Here is a 12012-nt window from a genome sequence, read left to right as displayed (position 1 = left end):
GAGCGCGGCTGGAGGTCTTCTGGATGTTCTGATTGTTGCTAGAATGAAAAGGAAAGTTAATTTCAAGACGATATTTAAGACGTGGAGTTGGATATGAACATGTGTGACACTTACAAAAAGACGAGCGGGCTCATGACTTCCACAGCTGGTCGCGGCTGAACCCAGAACCCTGGGGGGACTCCACTGTTGACCCAAGTCAACCCAGCTGGGACTTGATGGTAGTGCCTTAGTGTGTTCTCTGACAGCACTCTTCCAAACGATGGAACCGTCGTGGCTCCACATTGGAAGGGGTGGGTTTCAGGGGCCGTCGTCATCTTGAACTCTGAGGTCAAGTCTTTCTCTAACTGCTCGACATCAACCTCTTCAATGAGTTTGAGCAAGAGCAGATCGTCTTGAGCAGCAGAGTCCAAATCAGGAGCAGACGGAAGGTCCCCGATCATGGACCGGAACGTGGAGTGGACTGTGTCCGACTCCGTGCTTGGATCAGTCCACTCGGACGAGAAGCTGCTCAGATCGATAGTGACGAGGTCCATTGTTGAAATCATCTGTACAACAGATTATTGATCAGATAAAATATGTTTAAACCAAAATTAAAACATAAACCTTAACTGTTGAAACAACACTTTCTAGGAAACGTGTATTATTGTGATGTTACTAACAATGATCTGTGGTAATAAACTGTACAATAATTGTACTACTTGTACAAATAAATTTATATTTATAATATCTCTTGCTGTTTTAATTAACATGTCAAAGTAATTAAGTTACTGCCTAATTCAAACGAGTCATTTACATTTAAATTGCATTAAAAGTAGTTTTTTATTGACGTGTGTGTTGAGTGACGTTGGATCAGTTGTGGGATTGTTAGCAAAAATGTGGCTAAAGCAGAACTAAGATGGACTCAATTGGAAAAGGTGATACTTACCGAAGGTCCGATGCGAAATACGGTAAATCCAGGTGGAAATTACATTTTATATCGCTTCGATAAAGACGCATTAAAGGCCTCGTGTACGTCATCATTGACGCAGGTTCAGGTGTCAGCCAATCAGAAGCGAGCGTTCGTCCACTTGCAGGTGTCATCGCCGTCATGTTTTCGTACATCGGTGAGGACTCGATGTTCCGTGAGTGACCGTTTTTTGTTGTTTATTTGTTTCATTTCTTAGACGACTTGTTTGTTACCTTCTCTTCGAAGATTTCAGTTTTTGATTCAAGTTTGTACTTGTCATTCGGCTAACACTAAAACTAGCCGTTACACTTGTCAACGTTGACCAGACAACCTTTTTATCCCGTTGAGATCCTTGTGTCGCTACACCGGGAAATATACATCTCACTATCGTCGATATGGTTTAATAAATCTATCAATTTGGCTTATTATTTTCGAAGCTTATTTATTTAATCCAACCTCTGTAGCATGACGTTAGCATGTAGCTAAGCTAATGCCGCCTTATTTCACCTAATTTTTCGCCCATGTATCACTCACTACCAGAACCTAGTAGATAAAGGTTAGTTAAGAAACAGCGATTGTAATTGAATTTTGCATTATTACTCGAAAACAACTTATTTAGGAGTAGTTTTCCGTTTTGTTTTTCAAATGGTGTCCAGCAGGGGGCAGTACCTCGGTGTGACGCCAAAGTCTAAACCCAATTTACTTAATTAAATCTTGTTTTTTATTATATTCATGTTTTTGGTGCTGTTTCTTATTGTTAAATAATGTTTGTTTTTTACTATTATTTAAAGAATAGTGTCGCTACTCTCAGTCTGAAACGTGTTATGTCCATAAAGATCATTATTATTAATAATCATTGAGAAGCTCGAAAAGAACATGTGAGGAAAGATCGTATTTGGTAAAAAGTTTTTATGTATCTATTACACATTTTAACATCATTTGGCTGCAGCAAACATAGATTAAAAATGTAAAATTACTTCATTTTCAATTTTAAGTAGAGAAACCAAACAGGAACACAACAAATTAGAACCGATTGAAGATCCAAATGTTTTTTTTCATAAAATAAGAATAACTAAACATGAGGTAAAAGTTGTTTTTGTTGAGAAGAAATGTCTATTTTCGGTTTTGTATTTACTTAATTATCCATTTACCATGAAACCTGAAAATTGAATCTTGTTTTTAATCATATTCCTTTTTTGGTGCTGTTCTGGGTGCTGCTGCTCTCCTGCAGAAGATCCTGGAGGTGGATATAAATCTGCCGGTGGTGAAGGTCGAGCAGATGACCCGCCGCTCCTGATTCCATTTCTGGCGTCAGTCTCACAAGCTTAGTTTGAACGTCAGTCTGAACAGCTAGTAGATGCTTTTCAAGGTTCGTATCATCTTTCACTTCCATCCCTTTGAACTGTTGATCCACAAATGTGTCAATGACTTTTATTTCCTCCTTAGGATCTTCATCATCTGATAGTAGAAATCCTTGTCCTGCGACGACAACTTCCGCCACTGTATAAACAGGAAAACAGGTCGTCAAACAAGAGCTTTTCGGACTTGTACAAATCTGGCTGTGTTTTAGACACTCACCATGTGCCCCAGGAGGGTGTTGGTCTCTGCATCTTCAGGCTTCATCGTGTTTTTCACTTTCTCCCTGTTCTCCCTCATGAACACCATGAAGGCGTTCGGTGGTCTCTTGACATAGGGTTTTCTGGCCCCACAGCATCTGGTGGAACATCAGATCATTGCCATTAGATCTATGTTATGAGTTAAGTGTGGGTTGTTGCTGGAATGAGATAGAAAAATGATATTTAGAATCAGAATTAATATAAAAAAAATGTACAAAAAGGAGACAAAACTTGTGTGACACTTACAAAAAGGCGAGAGGGTTCATGGTTGGCACTGCTGGAACATTCTGGAGACACAAACACGAAGAAGGTCATGAACAGCTACTACATCAACAGTTGACAGTTGATCAGCCACTGACCTGCTGTTGGAAAACAACGTGTTGTTCGTACGTGTTTCCATGTATGAAGGGATGAATCATCATCGGTGGAAGCTGCACCCAGAACCCCGGGGGGGGGGGGGGGCGCCACCGTCGATCCATCTCCCTCCTGTCTGGACCGGATAGTTCTGCCCGACAGTGTTCTCCGACAGCACCGGTGGCTCCAGGGCCTCGACTTCATCGAGGAGTTTCATCAACTCCTCAAAGTCAATTTGAGGAGCAGGGTTGGAATCTGACAGAAGATCCCCGAACATTTCCTGGAGCGTTGAGACGACAGTGTCCAACTCTTCGCTGGGATCGGTCCACGCCGGAGAGAAACTGCTCGGATTCGGAACAACGAAGTCCATTGTGGAAAGCATCTGTGAAATAGTTAGAAAATGTCATTTATAATTCTTTAATAAATACTCTGAGCAGAAACGTGTCTTTACCTTCTTCAGACGTCTGGAGATACAAGGTGTAAAATATTCTGTTGAACCTGAGATGAAGACAGAAAAAGGAAATTAAAAATATTGCCAGTGGCTCATAAATTAAAGTGTAAGGTGCTAATTTGACACGGTTTATATTTAACACTTAATGAACAAACAGTTGAGAGCAGCTAGAAATGCAGTATATGTTGTCAGGTGCATTATTATGGGCTGTTTATGATCCAATCCACTGATAAAAATCTAAATATTACGTGGATTAACACAAAAAACAATGGATAAATATTTATTATTACAGTTCAGATGTCATTTTGAAAATATATTAAGCTAATAATTCAATCACATGACTTGTTTAATGTTGTTTTTTTATTTTAAAGTAATCAACTTGAATTCATTTTGACACACATACAGTCTTTATAATTTATTTCAACCTAATACTGGGGAAATTGACCATTTATAGTAAATAAACACATACAGTGGATCTTTATTGATAAATAAGTACAAATAAGTTTCAGATCAAATATTTTTTAACCAAAATTAAAACATAAACCTTAACTGTTGAAACAACACTTTCTAGGCAACATGTATTATTGTGATGTTACTATGATCTATCTATGGTAATAAACTGTACAATTATTTTCCTACTTGTACAAATAAATACATTTATATTTATAATATCTCTTGCTGTTTTAATAAACATGTCAAAGTAATTAAGTTAATGCGTAATTCAAACGACTCATATACATTTAAATTACATTAAAAGTATATATACCATATACATATGGTATATATATACCATCTCTAGCCTCAAATCTGCAGGTGGCGTAGTTTAAGTAACTTACTACTTCAACCAGGTGTCACCTCTCAGTGTCTACTCTCTGTGTCATCTCTCCCTGAAGCCCATCAACTTCCATCTCTCTGCCTCTGCACTGCCACTTAGTCTGAAGCAACATGAAAATATTACTGTTTATAAATATACAAATATGTACATAGTTCACATTTTTCATGGTCTTCAGTTTTCCCATGGAATTATAATAACAGCGAAAGCCACCTGACCAAAAAGCATTCTGTAAGAAACTGACAGTTTTTTTGTTTTTTACTCATAAGGGAAGTTTTCTATTCCTGCCATCGATATTCAAAATCAAATGACTGACGCAAAAGAAAGAAGGAAAACATTGGGACATCATTCATTGATAGTCAACTCACCTCCGCTCTTGCTCATCAACTTTCATCTCTCCCTCACCTCTTCCAGTAACTGTTGTTCCACTTTGTCTAGACATGAAAATATATTTGTTTAAATCTAAAAAAACATATTTTAGCCATTTTTCTGGTGAAAAATACAGAAATGTTTACTTTTTTCTGACAACAAAACCAGATTGCTTAGCTGTAGCCATTTTTCTGGTGATAAAACATGATTATTTTAGTCAAATACAAACCGATCAACAATCTTTCTGTTAAATAAACTTGAACGCTTGGAAGATACACCATGTGAGAGGAAATTCCCCTGAAGCTCGTACAGCAAATGAATATGGTTGTCTTGATAGAAGGAATGACGTCAATGCTAACTTAGCATTAACTTAAGACACACTTATGTTGTCTAGCTAGCTAGGACTTCACTTACCTCTCAATCCTCATTGCTTTATCCCTGCTGCGGGCGAATAACTTTCTGATATCCATCTAGGAGTTATAGTTCCCCACAAATCAAAATCAAAATGATATATTTAACAAGTTGTTGTCAGCTAACGTTACCTCTCTCTCTCTCTCTCTCTCTCTCTCTCTCTGTTTTGTTGTTTAGTCCCACTAAGAGGGTGTAAGAAAGAGAAACGTGCGATGACATGCAGAAAACGGACACAAGGTGGCAGCACTTGCGGGCGACGGTATTCATGGCAATACTTCGCACAAGTGAAACCCAAGAGACTTGGTTCATGAGCACTTGTGGTCCGGTGTCGTTCATGTCCATTGTAATTCCAGGTTGGTTAAGAACTCTTTCTTTAATTCCTCTTACTTTAAACTGTTTATAAGGATTTTTGATATGACAGTTATGTGTGTGAACATAGAAAGTGCTGCGGTTCATGATCGTGGCGATTACTAAAATGGCGTCCGTGGCCGTAGTTAAATGCTTCTGTGTGTATTTTTCTTTTGACTCCTTGACTTTTGTGCGGTAATATTTAATATGTTAAAATAGTCGTGTGTGTGTGGTGTGTGAGTCTGAATTGTGCATTTGTGTGCTTTGAAGTGTGAAAAGTATTGTGTGGAGTATATGTAGCATGCTAGCATGACTGCAAGTTCAGACCAGTTATAGGAGCCGCCCTGGTTGAAAGCACGCGCAGAAATAAATATGTTATACCGTTTTGGCGAGTTAAACTGCAAAAGAGATTCATTTTGTTTTATTAAGTGTTCACTTATGGCATCTACTGTACATAATGTACGATTATTATTCTTGATGAAAGAATGAAGGGTGTATGTTGGAAGTGAAGGAATGATTGATAACAAGAAAATGATTAGTGATTAAAAGACATGGTTTGTTTTCAAAGGAAAATTGTAAAATTGACATTTATGTAAATGTACTTTGAAAGTGGTTTTTAAACCATTGCTAATGCAAAAGAAAAAGAACAAAGGAAGAGTCACGATTGCAGTTTAATGAAAATATGTGAATAAAGATAATCCAAGAGACTTGGTTCATGAGCACTTGTGGTCCGGTGTCGTTCATGTCCATTGTAATTCCAGGATCATCATATCTGTCAGCGAAGGCCCTGCTGGGACCCGCTACATATTATTAGCTTCTCCAGCACTGAAACTAGTCAATAAATATATATTTTCATACACAATATTTTCTCTTTTTCGGTCAAATAAAAATAAAAAGTGCATTTTAGATGTATTAACTTTTGAATATAATAACTATGATTATAATATTACCCTGAAGGTATAATTTTCAAATCATTCATTTTTGATCCTTGTTTATTTAGATTTACAATATAATGGATAAAAAGCTATGATTTGATTTTTATTTTGTTCATGGAGATAATTAGAGTCTCCAGAACGGGAATTTGAACTAGTGTTGTCTGGGGGTCAAGGTGACCCCGAAGGCCCTAAAACAAATGTGTTTGTGGTATCCCTTGTGTTGTCTCAGGGTCAAGGTGAACAACCTCCACCACTGCATATTTGTTCACTTTTTAAAAGTTATTTTGAAACCGACTACACTGTGGAACATCTTTTCAGTTTTGTCTCGTTTTATTTTCATTTTCTAAAAGGTTGAAAGGAGAAACGACTATGAAGATCTTTTGATTTATTTTTTAAATCAAAGTGAAAAGTCAAGTCAAGGTTAACTTCTTTGAGGGTAGAGGCTCTAAACCGAGTCTCAGACGGATAAAAATGCCCCTCAATATAAAAAACGAAATTTGAATGAAAATGAAGTAATAAAATGACATGAAGCTAAAACGAAGATAAATCAAAAATAATAAGGAAAATAAATGCAAAGATATCTTGAAAAAAAAGTTTTTTTATTGACCTTGCATGAAATTAATTAATTGAATTTTTGTTTGACCTGAAACTTTGACTTGGATTTAAATTGTGACCTTTATTCACAATAACACCTGGCAAAGTCATCCAAATGTTGCTGCCCTGGAATGAAGGTGCCGCATGAAAACTAGAAGCATGCTTGTGCAAACAACGAGACAAAAGTGAAGGTGAAAGTACGATGAGTGCGTGGGTGTGTGCACGCAAGGGGTGGGAGGAAAGTGGGAGGAGCCTGTAGCCTCAGAAATCCTCCAACGCTCAGAGGACCAGAGAGTTATTTCCCCGACTGTAACTTCCAGGAGCTCACATCAGCCAAAGGCTGCTTGGAAGAGAATCCTCTCAAAACGAACAAATCTGGTGAGTAGGATGTTTGCGTTAACAATGTGTTTTGAATTTCTGTGTAAATGTAAATGTATTTTAACATAAAATCTGGCTGAGGATAGAAGTTGAAGTTGATAATGTTTGTCAGTTTAGTGCCAATAATTAAATATCAGGCTCTAGATGAGGTTAAAAAATGGCAAATAATGGGTTTTTTTGTTCTTAAAAATGATTGTTCAGCATCTTAAAATATTCAGAAGTGTAAGAAAAAATCATGTATGAATGGAAAAAACCCATTTGTCATTTTAACGCTGTATTATGGTTTTCCTGCAGAGCAAACGGCTTGAATGAGGCTCCGGTCAAGGTCAGCGGCGTCACACGTGCCACCGATCCCAAAGGGAAGCCCAGCCGGAGGTTGGAGGTTATATGGCCAGTCAGCAAAGGTCAGAAGGAACGCTCAATATCTAACCACTTATTTGTTTCTCTTCCAGTCGTCTCTTTTGACCAAGACCTGGAGCAATCTCACTTTTACGAGGCAGCTCTTCAGCTGGTGGACAAAGAGAAGCTTCTGTTTTGTCAATCAGAGGAAGACAAAAAAGTCCTCAAGCTTGTTTCGGACCAGAAAATCCTGGAGACTCTCGTGATCCAGACCATATAGACCAAGAGTCTCTGAAGGGGGAACAAGAAGCGGCCGTGTTAGTGTCTGCCGTGAAAGCAGTCCAGCTGCAGGAGGAGCAGGACCAACTGGTGGATCAAATGGCCGGGTCGGCGCCATCCTGGAGGCAGAGCAGATGGAGGCAACAACACGACCAAGTGCTCACCAGCCTGGTGGAGGAGCGAATGGAGAACCCGTCGGTCTCAGCAGTCCGGTGAAGCAGAACTGCCTCCAGGCGAAGATCCACAGCATGGGCCTGCAGATGAAGGAGGACCTGCTGACGGTCGTGAAGGTGGTCAAGAGCTGCTACCCTCCGGAGATGGACATCTGTCAGTTCTATGCCGAGCTGTACCACCAGTAAATGAGCAAAGGCTTGGAGGAGATTGCAGAGTTCGGGCTGGGGGATGAGGACTGCAAGTTCCTGCTGCAATGGGTCACTGACTATTATCCTGGGTAAGTTGCCCGTCCAACTCCCCACCAATGCTATTCCTACCTTGAACTTCCTTCTTTGTTTTTAACTGGAAATTAAAGTGATTTTATATTTATCAATATAATCTTCTTATTCTATAAGACTGTTTAAGAACCCTCTTTTGGCGCCAGAGATCAACTTTGAAGCTCTAGGAAGTCTGCTGCCTGACCACATGGTGGCGTCGCTGCAGGAGCAGTACCTGAGCAAACAACAGGTATATTTACACATTAACTACACAGTAATATAAGCTTGTAAAACATTATTGAAGAATAAGATAAAAAAACAAACATTTTCCAAGCATTGTTATTTTGTTTCAGGTTGTAAAATTTGATAGTATGAAGTGAATTTAGTTTTTTAAAAATGTGGTCAAGACAAGAAAAAACATGTAATTTACCATTTGTTTATTATAAATATAAGTTGTATAAATTGACTCCACCCCTTACAATATGACTTAATTTAGTAACTAGTGAATCGTTTCATTGAAGACAACTTTGATGGGCAAGACAAAAGTAATTTCCATTCATTATTCATTCATCATCAGGTTTGTCCTGAGAGACAAAACTACACAAAGTTATTGAATTATTTAATACATTTTTAAAAATACTTTCACAGTTAATGAATTGTTTTTTTTACATATAGAGTTTGATGTTTTGATTCCAATAATTAAAAAATTGGAATTTCCCTATTCCATAAACCAGGGTCACAAAGCGCTTAAACAACAAAACAATACACAGTTAAAATACCTACAAATTAAAAAAGTATTTAAAAAACAGTTCTTTCTTAAAACCTTTTTTTTTCAAATGTATTTTCTGTTCGATTGTTGTCATTTTGAACAGGCATGGTTGACTGATTTGACAGCATTGCAGTTATATTTTTCTGACACAGGGGGAGCCAACATTTTTTTTTTCAAACTTACGTATTATGACTTTAACAACCTTTGGAACAAATGTTTTTATAGATAAGATGTCTCGGTTGATCTTTAACACTTTTCTATTTATACACCTAAGATTGTAGGATTTAATCATAACTCGTGATTGATAACGTATCAAGTTTTTTTGGTTTGATCAGGCAGAGATGACGACGTTCATCAGTCAAGTCCTGGCAGAAGCGAGGGAATCGTGGAAAAGCGAGCCGACAAAGAAGGACGGAAGCTTCACCATGTCCTATGACATCATTCAGGTATTTGAAAAAAAAGGATTCTTTTGGCTAAATCTAGTAGCGGTAACGTTTCAAACCATGACTTCATTTTCACACTTCAGCTCATCAACGGAATGCTGACCTCAGCGGGAATGGTCGTGGGTGATAGAGAGAAGGTCCAGTGTATAACTTGAACTGAGCGACTCGCTGTGCAGGTAACGTCTCTCACGTGAAAGAAAAAAGATTCAAATGAATTAATGTTTTCGTTTCAAGGCCTTCCAGGAGGACGTCATGAAGCAAAACAAGTGGAGCAGAAAACCGTTCATCAAAGCCAACCTCGGATGGATTCAACAATTCAGGTGGAGCCTCCGACTTCAGGGTGTGACCGCGAGGTGGTCATGTGACTCAACTGTCATGTGTCTGCAGGGATTTTATTTTGAAGAAGAGCTCCATGATCCTGGACGACGTCCGAGAGAGATGCATGAGCGTCCTGGCCGACATGAAACAATCGGCGCACCAGTTCCTACTGAGCCCGGTCCACCAGGCGCTCAAGGTGAGTGTCAATAACAGACGTACAGGTGATCAAAATAAAAATCCATCACTTGTGTCGCCCCAGCCAAACCACAGAAAGCTTGGAACCCACGATTGGCTGCACTCGTCAACGTTCGACAAGATGATCATCCCCTGAATCTTCTCACCAGGTATTAAAAAAGAGCTAAAAAAAAAAAAGTTTTCACGAGCTAAGACTCATGATCCGTGTCTTCAGGAGTTGATCGGACAGCTGCACCAGGAGGTGACGGTGGAATACGTCAGACGGCTGCTGAAGGGAGACGTGAAGCTGAGGAGTCGGGCTCAGCAGCAGGAGGCCTTCGACAGAGTGACGAGCGACGCCGACACTTTACAACGTTGGTTCAGTGATCAGGTGAGAAACTGTGGTGAAACTATGGACGTAGTTCAGTGACATTAGAATATGTTGAATTTATCCTTAAACTTGTTTTTATTGAAATGTTGTTGTTTAAGCATTTAATTGTTTCTTTTAAATAATTGAATTCAATAATGTGTATATATTGAAAGGTTGATTTTGTGGTTACAATTTTTTGAATACTTTCAAAATTAATTAATTGTTTTTTTACTGTAGAGTTTGATATTTTAATTCCAATAATTCAAAAATACATTTTCTGATTTCTATTTTATTTTTAATCGTAGCCTAAACAAAACATAAACATTCATTATATTTATAGTTATTTAAAAGGCTACCAATTGAACTATAATATAAATGACCTTTATATGTTGAGTGTATCCTCTCGTCCTCAGTTATCGCCAGAATCTCGCGGGATTTCATTGTCCCTTTGCTGATGACATTATGATTGATGCCATGAAAACCGATATTGTAAAATGAAACAGGGTGTGTTTGGTTTCATGCAATACATTTTTGTAAGAATTCTGACCCACTCTAGTAGAAGAACTCACATTTCTCCAATCCTTAAAACTCTTCAATGGCTGTCAGTTTCTCAATGGCTGCCAGTTTCTTTCAAGATCAATTTGAAATTTCTGGTTCTTACTTTAAGAGCTATTCATGGTCTAGCCTCGAAAAGCGCTTTACAAATAACACTTACTTACTTACTTACCTTTAAATATACTAATTATTGAAAAAGATTTTTAAATTAAAATAAATTCAACTTTTCAATATAAAAAAAACATTTAATTTAACTTTTCAAAGAGATAATTAAAAGCTTATTAAAACATGTGTGTGCAGGGGTCCAAAGAAAACTGGCTGAAGGAATACCTGGACATGATTGCGGGAGTGTTGAGCCTCCAGGATGTTCCGGCCATACAGATGCAAGTCGTCACACTGGCCTCCTCGTATCCCGACCTCAGGTACCAAAATACAAACTTTATCAGGACGAGTATAAAGTCCAGACCAAAAGATCGATGCCATTTTAGAATAACCTGCCATTTATCGAATCGTGTCCATTTCTTTCCAGTGAAAAACGCGTGTCCGCTCTACTGAAACTCAAGACAAACATCTCCAGGGAGGACCGACAGACGGTGAAAAGTATTCTGAACGATACGTTAAGAGAAATCAAAGTGTCCCCTACTCATGTTTTCTTCTTTAAAATTATCATTCCAAATTCCAATAAATACTGCAGATTAATCCCTTGAAATTTTAATTAATTTATGTTCTTGCTCATGTGGCCACAATATTTTTAAGGGATGATATTTGAAAATAAAAGTGTATATTTCTTAATATAATATTTGGAAATGTTGTGTATTGTTTACAAGGCAACTTGTACATTGTAAATATTTGAAAATACTTATGTTTTTTCTAAATTAAAAATGTTTGGAATAAAGGGTGGACTTTTTTTTTTTTTTAGAAAAGAGAACGGATTGTCTTGCGTTTCATTTTTAAAATCAAGGGACAAGAGAAAGGGACAATTTCTCATATCCTGCAAGTGTTCCTTCAAATTTAATAAGTTTAATAAGTTTTCCTGTTTTTGTAAAATATACTTTATAGGACTATTAGCTTTTTAGGATTCAGTTTATCCGTCAAACAGA

The 12012-nt window shown here is 37.9% G+C and overlaps 1 long non-coding RNA gene and 1 pseudogene across 1 annotated transcript; both read left to right on the top strand.

Annotated features, from left to right (window-relative positions):
• The first annotated feature begins 2182 nt into the window (after window positions 1-2182).
• On the top strand, window positions 2183-2720 carry LOC148071628 (uncharacterized). Its single transcript, XR_015712795.1, has 2 exons — window positions 2183-2315; window positions 2393-2720. It is a non-coding gene; the product is annotated as an uncharacterized LOC148071628 (long non-coding RNA).
• A 2734-nt stretch (window positions 2721-5454) lies between these two features.
• LOC148071627 (tumor necrosis factor alpha-induced protein 2-like) lies at window positions 5455-11723 on the top strand (annotated as a pseudogene).
• The last annotated feature ends 289 nt before the right edge of the window (window positions 11724-12012 follow it).

This window comes from Callionymus lyra, chromosome 9, assembly GCF_982586985.1.
Source record: "Callionymus lyra chromosome 9, fCalLyr1.hap1.1, whole genome shotgun sequence".
Taxonomy (NCBI): Eukaryota; Metazoa; Chordata; class Actinopteri; order Syngnathiformes; family Callionymidae; genus Callionymus; species Callionymus lyra.
This window is presented reverse-complemented; position numbering and strand designations above follow the sequence as displayed.